The sequence below is a fragment of the Mus pahari genome, chromosome 6 (assembly GCF_900095145.1).
Source record: "Mus pahari chromosome 6, PAHARI_EIJ_v1.1, whole genome shotgun sequence".
Taxonomy (NCBI): Eukaryota; Metazoa; Chordata; class Mammalia; order Rodentia; family Muridae; genus Mus; species Mus pahari.
The window spans coordinates 35,631,685-35,642,061 of NC_034595.1; the positions used below are offsets into that span (position 1 = coordinate 35,631,685).

Consider the following 10,377-nt stretch of genomic DNA (forward strand, 5'->3'; position numbering starts at 1 on the left):
ACTTTGTAGACCAGGCTGGCCTCGAACTCAGAAATTCACCTGCCTCTGCCTCCCAAGTGCTGGGATTAAAGGCATGCGCCACCACGCCCGGCTAAAGAATCCTTTATAACTAAGAAAAATGTAGTAATAGAGATATGGATTACATATTCTACCTAAACCAATTTCATACAGATATATTCACTTTTATGAAACTGTGAGTTAGAATTAGAATTCTGATTCTGAAATGCATCATAGTATCTTTTCCTGCCACACAATAAAATCCCGTCAAGAAACAACTTTAACAGCCTTATCCAGGACAGTGACAATGTGCACTGAAGAGTGACCTGGCACACTGGGCAGCTGTACCCATGGGATCTCTGGAGCTGATCTTACCTTGCCTGGAGCCCCTCCAACCACCACAAGGTCCCCTTACTGATGTGTCAGTCACTAGGTCACTGTGATCTGTCACACAGCCACTTCTCACAAGTGTGAGAACACTGCCCTGGAGTTCAAAACCACATCCAGGTAGCCAGGCCAACTTAGCCAACAAAGGTTTGGCTTCTCCCACCCCAACCTGGACAGTCCTCTTCCTCCTTACTCATGAAAATGCAAGTTTATTTCCTAAATAAAAACAAAACACTTAACCACTGCCATCTCTCTGGTTCTGCTTACTCTACAGCGTTGTTATTGCTGTATCAGTGCTTTACGTGTACCCTAAACTTCCTTACTCCCGGGACTATAAACTAAAACTGTGGTTCAGGGGCTGGAGAGGTGGCTCAGCATTTAAGAGCACTTGCTGCTCTTCTAGAAGACCCAGGTTCAACTCCCAACTCCCTCATGGCAGCTCACCACTGTCCACAACTCCAGTCCCCAAAGATCTGATACCCTCTTCCAGCCTCTGAGAACACCAGGCATGTACACACACACACACACACACACACACACACACACATACACACACACACACAGGCAAAAATCCCATATAATAAAATCTTTTTTAGATAAATGCCACATTTACATTAAACTCTAGGACACAGAATTAGATGTACACATAAATACACATGTACAGTGTCTACACATACAAGCACACATGCCCACACAACATGGTAACACTATTTAGTGGAGGGACGGGCCATCTTGAAAGAAGACAAGGGAGGGTTATAGAAGGGGAAGAATATGAAGAAAGCTTAATGAGACTCATGTATGGAAACCTACTTGGGCTCATCAGAAAGCTGCTTGCTCCTGCCCCACCCCTCATGCTCCCACCCCCTTATCGAATCATACCACACCCCTCCTTCAACCAGCATCCCTGCAGGAATGAAGACATTCTGAAGACACAGTTCCAAGGCTAGGAAGATGGCTCGGCAGTTCAGATCACTCATCGCCATTGCACAGGACCAGGTCCAGTTCCCAGTACCCACGTGGTAGCTCACACCCACTTGGAACTCCAGTTCCTGGGGATCTAATGGCCTCCTCTGACCTCTGTGCATAGAGGCACACATGGGTTACACGCGCATGCATATCAAATACTCATACAACATAAGATAGAAAACAATAAACCTAAAAATATTTATTTCAAGAAAGAGTTCACTTGTGGCCCTTCCTTCGACTACAGACTACTGAGACAAGGAATTCTACAAGGAATCGGAATTTCTCCAAGAATCTCACCCTAGAAGGAAAAGGCTGAAGCCCAATGCCAGCCAATGAGGAAACAAGTCTGTCAGAAAGTGATTTCACACAGATTGACAACTTGTCAGACCACCCGACAGGAAAGCCTGGAGCCGTGGCAACAGTGATAGGCGCACCATCCCTGAGAAGTACTACTTAATTGTAAATACTCCTTGTCCTCTGCTTAAACCTAACCCCCATGTCAGGGCCCGAAATGGGCTGGGGAGTCACTCGACCCCTTTTCCTTTCTGCCCAGTGAGGCCACAGAGAATATATCGTGTCTCTGGCTTTTACTAGTACTACTTGTCTGTTTAAGTGACCACCGTGGGTGAGTGACCAGTCCTAGCTTGTTAGGGCTGCCAGGGCCTGGGCTTTGAACCTAGTAACACTGGAAACAACTTCCTACTGCAAACCGGGGTCCAGGCCAGTTTCTAAGGCAATCATACAAAAGCATGCTATCCCAAGGCCCATCAAATGACTGGGTGGCCTGCTGCTCTCTACTTCCCTGCCTCGGGTTTGCTGTAAGACCCTCTCTGCACAGCCTATTGTGGCCCAGAAAGCACCTGCCTCGTCTGGAGTTGAAAGTGAGGATCCAGGCTTATAGTTTGCCTGGATCATTTAGTTCCCAAAAGGAAGGACCTCCCTCGCTTTTTTTTTTTTTTTTAAGATTTATTTATTTATTATACGTAAGTACACAGTAGCTATCTTCAGACACTCCAGAAGAGGGCGCCAGACCTTGTTACGGATGGTTGTGAGCCCCCATGTGGTTGCTGGGATTTGAACTCAGGACCTTTGGAAGAACAGTCGGGTGCTCTTACCTGCTGAGCCATCTCACCAGCCCCTCCCTCGCTTTATACTACCTCATCCCCACCCCTTGGGAAGAGATTCTTAGTGTTCGACCTGAAGAAACAGGAAGTCAGGCTGTAGAATGGTTACTCAGCACAACTTCCCCATTTCCTCATGGAGATCATTTTACCTAGGGACACTTAAGGTGTTGTTACTTAGTGGCTAGATTGTAACACGTGACATGCAGCACAATGTGTAGGATGCTTTTTGTAGGCCGTGTCCAATAAGCCAGATCACCAAGATCCACATTCTCAAAGATCAAAGGTATGACCCAGAAAGACTGGGGTACCCATACAACAGAGCTAGGTTCCTCCCAGGTACTGAAGAAGGCAACCCCAAAAGTCTTTCTACCTCTAATCCTGGGGTGTGTGGTTAATAATGGACACAAGACTAGATCTTTCCTATTGTAAGAATCAATGATAGTATAGCAATATCTGGGTCATGGGATATGTCTACTGGCCTCTGGAAAGTCAAGTGGTATGCCACCCGAAAGCGATAGATGCTCCGTTCCCCAGGTTCCTCCTTGTATATGCTTGTATTATTCACAAGGATTTAAAGAGCATCCCCAAGGAGACCACAAACCTTAACTGCTACAAACTATGGCTCTGGTCTTCAACAGTAAGAACAAGGACTTGGGTACAGAACCTCCGAATGGATACTTGCATCTCTGGAAGGCTAAGAATACATCACATAAGCTCCTGTCTAACACATTCCAGTGCATGTGGACCACGGTAGAAAATGGTTAGGGCAAATAGTGGGCTCTCGAGCTCATGTCTTCTTCTCAGTACGTGGCAGCTGTCAGACAACAATGAGTCTGTCTGTTCCAGGAATGAGGCACTGCAATCAGGCCAGTGAACTTCTACAAACACATCATACCATGTGACTATGGGCACAGGGTAGGGCTTCCTGCTACTCTCTGATATCATAGCTTAGATTTCGGAAAGAAAAGCTCTCAGACTATTATGGGTTCAAGCTTCTTTTTTTTGGGGGGGGTGTGGGTGGGTGAAGGGAGGGCAACATTTTTACATCCACTGCTATGGCTTGTCTAAACTGGACTAAAATCTTTTTTATTAGGAGACTCTTGGCCTTCAGAGCCTTATGGAACTATGCTCTGCTCTGGATTTAATGACATCTCTCTCCAAAAATACAGCTTTGTCCTGGAGTCCTCCTTCAGTGCCACTGTTTGTTCTCTGCTCCCCATTTTTCTGGTTGGAGAAGCATGTTGTTTATCTGTATGAGTGGAAATACCAGAGTTAGCCCACGGGTTAGGACTTAGCAGGCAGCCCCATACAGAAATCCAAATTGGGGGTCATTTCAATTTTTAGTAGTTTTGTTGCTTGCTTGTTCCAATAATCAGAATTTTGCTGGTTTTTCTTCCTTGTTTCTCAACTAAACATTTTCATGAACCCCTATCCTATATCTACCATTCCATCCGTCTACACCACTCCTGAGCATATGCCCAAAAGGCTTTATCTCTTACTACAAAGGTATTTATGTGTCCATGCTCATCACTACTCTATTGACCACAGCTAGGAAAGACTCAGCACAAATGACCATCAGCTGATAAATGGATAATGAAAAGGTGATACATCTGTAGAAAGGAATATTAGCTGTAGAGGAAAAAAATTAAATCAAGAAATTTGCATATAAATGAATAGAAGTAGAACAGATTTACACAAGTTGAGTTCACCCAGGCTCTCTCTTGTATCAGAGTCCTAGCTTTGACTGTGCACATGCAGAGGCTGGGAAACTCGCAATGAGCCACTGGGCTGACAGGACACACAGGGATGTAATAAAATACATGTAAAACGAAAGTAGAGAGGGAGAATGCTAACATCAGAAGAGTTCAAGCAGCTAACAGGAACCAGGAACTGGAGGGCCAGCGAGACTTAATCAAAATAAGGTGTCCATGAAGAAGCTACTTGGGACCCAAGATCCTGCCACCCCGGTAAAAAATCTAGTATGTAACAGAAGAGGACAGTAGAACATGTGTAACGTGAAAGGATGAGGGAGAACATGGAAGGCAAGGATGCAAACACTGACGTGGACAGACATGGAGAAAGGGTAAGGAGCAGGTTAGCCCAAACTAGGAGTGCGTGAAGAAGTCTTAGGAAACCCTACGCGTTTACAAGCTAACCCGAAACTATTCTTAAAGGAAGCTTCACCAAGAACACCCACATGGTGAGCAATGCTGCTCTCAGCAGACTTGATGGGTTAGTAAATGGAAATCTCTGTGCAAAGCACGGTCACCTTCTGTGCTGGGTAGGTTTTTTTGTTTGTTTGTTTGTTTTTTTGTCAACTTCACAAGCTAGAGTCAAAGAAGGAACCTCAATTGAGAAAATGCCTCCATCTGACTGACCTACAGGTGAAAATCTGTGGGGCATTTTCTTCTTTCTTTCTTTTCTTTCTTTCTTGGCTTTTTGAGACAGGGTTTCTCCGTGTAGCCCTGGCTGTCCTGGAACTCACTGTGTAGACCAGGCTGACCTCAAACTCAGAAATTCGCCCGCCTCTGCCTCCCAAGTGCTGGGATTAGAGGCGTGAGCCATTACTGCTGGGCCAAAAGGCTTTATTTTTAAGTGTGTGTGCAAGAGAGAGAGAAAGAGATAGAGATAGAGGAGAGAGAGGGGAGGAGAAAGAGGAGAGGAGAGAGAGGGGAGAGAGAGAGAGAGAGAGACATTGTACATCGTGGTGCGCACTAGGCTCCGCACCACGATGTACAACGTCCACAAGCAGGGAGCAGGAGCTGATGCAGAAGCCATGGAGGGATGTTCTTTACTGGCTTGCTTCCNCTGGCTTGCTCAGNCTGCTCTCTTATAGAATCCAAGACTACCAGCCCAGAGATGGTCCCACCCACAAGGGNCCTCTCCCCCTTGATCACTAATTGAGAAAATGCTCCACAGCTGGATCTCATGGGGGCATTTCCCCAACTAAAGCTCCTTTCTCTGTGATAAGTGGACGTTGTACATCGTGGTGCGCACTAGGCTCCGCACCACGATGTACAACGTCCACAAGCAGGAGCTCTCTCCTGCCTTCTTTTTCTCTCACAGCATTTCCTCACTCCTTTTCTTCCAGTGATTCTCTGCAGCGCAGCACACTTCGCTTCCTACACCATTTTCTGGTAACTTGTCTTTCTTTATATTAGTCTTCTCATCTGTTTCATCTTTTATTGCTGCCACATGCTCTGCTCATGTACTCGGTTCATAAAAAGCGCTGCTGAGTGACCAAGTTAAAGCAGGTCACTGTTACCTCAGGAATGGGGTTGCTTGTGACTAAACAGCCCGGCACACAATGACCAACTGTCTTAGTCAGGGTTTCTATTCCTGCACAAACATCATGACCAAGAAGCAAGTTGGGGAGGAAAGGGTTTATTCAGCTTACACTTTCCACATTGCTGTTCATCACTGAAAGGAGTCAGGACTGAAACTCAAGCAGGTCAGGGAGCAGGAGCTGATGCAGAAGCCATGGGGGGATGTTCTTTACTGTCTTGCTTCCTCTGGCTTGCTCAGTCTGCTCTCTTATAGAATCCAAGACTACCAGCCCAGAGATGGTCCCACCCACAAGGGACCTCTCCCCCTTGATCACTAATTGAGAAAATGCTCCACAGCTGGATCTCATGGGGGCATTTCCCCAACTAAAGCTCCTTTCTCTGTGATAACTCCAGCTGTGTCAAGTTGACACAAAGCTATCCAGTACACCAACCATTGAAGTATTCTTTTATTGTTATGTTACTTTATAATTTGAGAGAAGGTCTCTCCTACATAGCTTTGGCTGGTCTAGAACCTCCTCTGTTGATCAGCCTGGCCTTGAACTAACAGAGATCCACCTGCCTCTGCCTCCTAAGTGCTTGGAATAAAAAGGCAGGCACCATCTTGCCTGACTATTTTTAACTTAATTTTTGTTGTTTTTATTTGCATGTGTCTTTGTCTGTGTGAGTGTATGCCATATGAATTTTTTTTTTTAAGCAAAATCCAAAACGTTTCGATTTGCCAAATGATAATTCAGGAGCCAGAGGCTGTGGTGAAAACCTGCAAGCTCAGAGAGGCAGAGAAAGGAGCCAGCTGACTTTACTACACCACTGAGGTCCCAATAGAAGAAAGTCTTCTCCCTTACGCTATCTTAAATATACTTCAGCTCAAAGACCCTTCTGTCTCTTCCCTGGGTTTTCTTGTATTCACTCCCTGTCAGCTGGTTGCTTGTTCTGCCTCTTGACTTATTTTAGCTCTTGTTTACGGAAAGACCTTGGGTTAAAAGCATGTGCTAAGGCTGAGCCACACCACAACAAGAAACAGGCTTTCCCAGTTCACAGTCTCAGGGTTCACAGTGTGACCAAATACCCTCCAACAAATGTGGGTGCTTGTGGAGACTAGAAGAGGTTGTCAGAGAGCTACAGATGGTTATGAGCTAGCTGATGTCAGGCCTTCTGGGAGGGTAGCAAGCACCTTCACACTGAGTCGTTTCTCCAGCCTCTAGGTATTCTTAGTGTTTAGCAGACCTGTAACTCTGCTGTACTGTGTTTTTCTAAGGTGTCCCTCTGGGACTTTCTGTCTCCTCCATCTGGCTTTTCAGTTTTCCTGTATGTATCATCTTAGCACCTGTCTTAACATCCTCCTTGGAATTTCTGAGGCTTCTCCTCCATTGTGATCCCCTTGATTTCTAATCTCTTGTCCCTCATCATTCCATAGGCTGCATTGTAAAGCAGCTTCTTGGAGAACTTGCATATCAGGAGGTCAGTTGGTTATTCAGGCAGTTCAAGGGTTGGGCAATGTGTAGTCATTTGATTCTTGATCTTTTGTTCATGTTCTATGGTTTCCTCTGGAAACTCATCTGCATGTGAAATCAGAGGCAGTTGACCTTTTACTTTATAATATGTGTTTCTAGAGATTTACTCTATAATACATAAGAAATAATAGTATGTATGACTTCTGTACTCTGTGGACACCCCTCTTGATCTAGTATTCAGTAATCTCCACATGCTAGGCCTGCTGTGGGTTGTTTTAGTCTGGAACTTTGACCGTTTACATGTTGGGACTCTTCAGTTGACTTTCTGATTTACATATCTTTTCCTTTTGATTATTTATTATTATTATTATTATTATTATTATTATTATTATTATTGGTTTTTCAAGACAGGGTTTCTCTGTACAGCCCTGGCTGTCCTGGAACCCACTTTGTAGACCAGGCTGGCCTCGAACTCATAAATCCACCTGCCTCTGTCTCCTGAGTGCTGGGATTAAAGGCGTGTGTCACCACGCCCGGCTTGATTACTTTTTATTATTTATTATTTTAATCTTATTTATTTTACTCCACAGCTTCCTCTCCCTCCTCTCCTCTCAGACTCTTGGCCCCTCCACTATCCCTCCACCCAGTGCTCCATTTTTTTTCAGGAAACTGGCCTCCATGAATATCAGCCAGTCATGGAATATCAAGTTGCTGTCATGACTAGGCACCTTCTCTTCTAGTAAGGCTAGACAAGGCAACCCAGTAGGGGGAAGAGTCCCAAAGGCGGGCAACAGAAGAGACAGCTCCTGCTCCCACTGTTAGGAGGCCCTCATGAAGATCAAGCTGTACAATGTCACGTGTCTGAGGAGGCCTTAGGCCAGCCCCGTACAGGTGCTCTGGTTGGTAGTTCTGTCTCTGTGAGTGTCAGTTGACACTGTACGTTTTCTCTTGGTGGTGTTGACCCTTCCGGCTCCTACAATCCTTCCTCTTTCTCTTCTGCAGGATTCCCCAAGCAATGTGTAATGTTTGGCTGTGGGTCTCTGTATCTGTTTTGACCAGATCTGTTTCTGGGTGAAGCCTCTCTGATGACAGTTGGGCTAGGCACCAATCTATGAGCATAGCAGAATGTCATTAGGAATCAGTTCATTGACTTTTTTTTTTTTTTTTTTTTGCCAGTTGCATTCGGTTCTATCCTGTATCCAGTTTCTGGTTCCTGGCCCCCCAGGCAGTGTCAGGGTTGGGCTCCCACTCATGACATAGCTCCCAAGCTGGACAAGTCATTAGTTGGCCATTATTAGTCTCTGTGCCACCTTTGTCCCCTAGGAATCCTGTAGGCAGGACAAATGATAGGTCAGAGGTTGTGTGGCTGGTTTGGTGTCCTAGTCCCTCCACTGGAAGTCCTGCCTGGTTACAGGTGGCCCATTCAGGGTCCCTACCTCTCCCCTCCCCCACCTCCCTTGGAGTCTTAGTTAAGGTCACCCCCATCAATTCCTGGGAGTTTCCGTTGCCATAGGTTTCTAACTTGTCCCAGATATGCCTACCCATTTTCATTTTTTGTTCACTTTCCAAGATGTTGTAAGTGTAGCAAATAAGTTTTCTATACTCGTTTATTAGATTTAGCTAATTTACCTTGGAATATCTCTGGTTCAAGAGACAACATACAACACACTTGTTTGCATTGCACCCTGAGGGGCAAATGTCTATTGAGAGTATGGGCAAGCGTCATAACATTAGCTTCTTATTTTTCCTTTAGCCTGAGTGCGGTGCTGATTTTGTCATAGGGTCACCCCGATCGCTCTTGTTACAGTTTAAATGGGAAGAGACGGCTCTGTTGGAGTTATGAGGAAGATCTCAGGCTAAAAAACGATGTCAGCAATGGAATTAATGTTATTCATATGCATGTGAGCATTCAGAGTGCAGCACTGAGGTGCTGCCTTCTAGTATATGTACACATGCATGCACAGTCGAACGTGGTAGTTCTTCCCACAGTCTCAGAGCCTGGGAGCCTGAAGAGTTTAAGCCAGCATAGTAGATGACAAAAAACGAGACCCAGGCCAATGTAAGCTACACATCGAGACTTTCTAGAAAACAAAACAAAACCAAACCAATGTAAACACAGTTTAATACCAGCCTGAATATTTAAATAGTTTAAACTGTTTTTTTTTTTTTTTTGGTAATGAAATTTATGTATCCTTGTTGTAGCACAGTCCAAGAACGGAGTCACGTGAGACTTCTGAGTGCATGTGAGAAAACTCTGAGTCTCATGATCTTAGTGTCTTCAAATTGCAGACTTGTTCTTCAGTTGTGTTTCCGTGCGCCTCCCCTGGGTAGCAGATAGCAGTGAGTTTTCTTCTGCTGTTGTCCGTCATGTGCCTCCATGGAAAGCCACCTGTGGCTTGTTCTTGTGATTGAAGACCTCGTTCAGGTGACTCTTCTCAACCCTCAGGGTACCACTTGCCTGGTGCTCTGCCTGAAGTTGGCTATTGCGTGAGACTTTTGCAGGACACCTTTCTAGGCCCTGTTCTCCCAGTTCACACTGCCAACTAGAGTAGCACACATGTCCTTTTTTGTTTGTTTGTTTGTTTGTTTTGAGACAGGGTTTTTCTGTATAGCCCTGGCTGTCCTGGAACTCACTTTGTAGACCAGGCTGGCCTCCAACTTAGAAATCCGCCTGCCTCTGCCTCCCGAGTGCTGGGATTAAAGGCATGAGCCACCACACCTGGCGCAAACATGTCCTTAAAGTAAATGAAGTACAGTTTGATTTCTTTTCCTTTTTAAATGTTGTGTACACCAGATATGTTCTATTTGGAGGAATAAAAACATTTGCTTCATTTCTGTTGTATGTTAATAATCTTATCACTAATTCTAAGATAGTTTTCTTGGGGGCTCGGAAGATGGCTCAGTCAATAAGAGCACATGCAATGTAAGTATGAGAAGCTGAGTCTGTATCCCCACTATCCATGGAGGAGGGCAGGGATGGCTAGCCAGCCAAAACCAAGGAGCTTCTGGGTCAGTGGGAGGACTCTGGTCCTGCTAGTGCCTGTGTGAGCTCACAGGTGTGTTCACTGGTATCCTCGTGAGCTTGCAACATGTGTGCTCCAGTGTGCTCTCTCTCTCTCTCTCTCTCTCTCTCTCTCTCTCTCTCTCTCTCTCTCCCTCTCCCTC

The 10,377-nt window shown here is 45.4% G+C and overlaps 1 protein-coding gene across 3 annotated transcripts in view; it reads left to right on the forward strand.

The window, feature by feature from the left end:
* Ccdc171 (coiled-coil domain containing 171) overlaps positions 1-10,377 on the forward strand; it is a 317,157-nt gene that overhangs the window by 66,930 nt on the left and 239,850 nt on the right. The window lies entirely within an intron of this gene.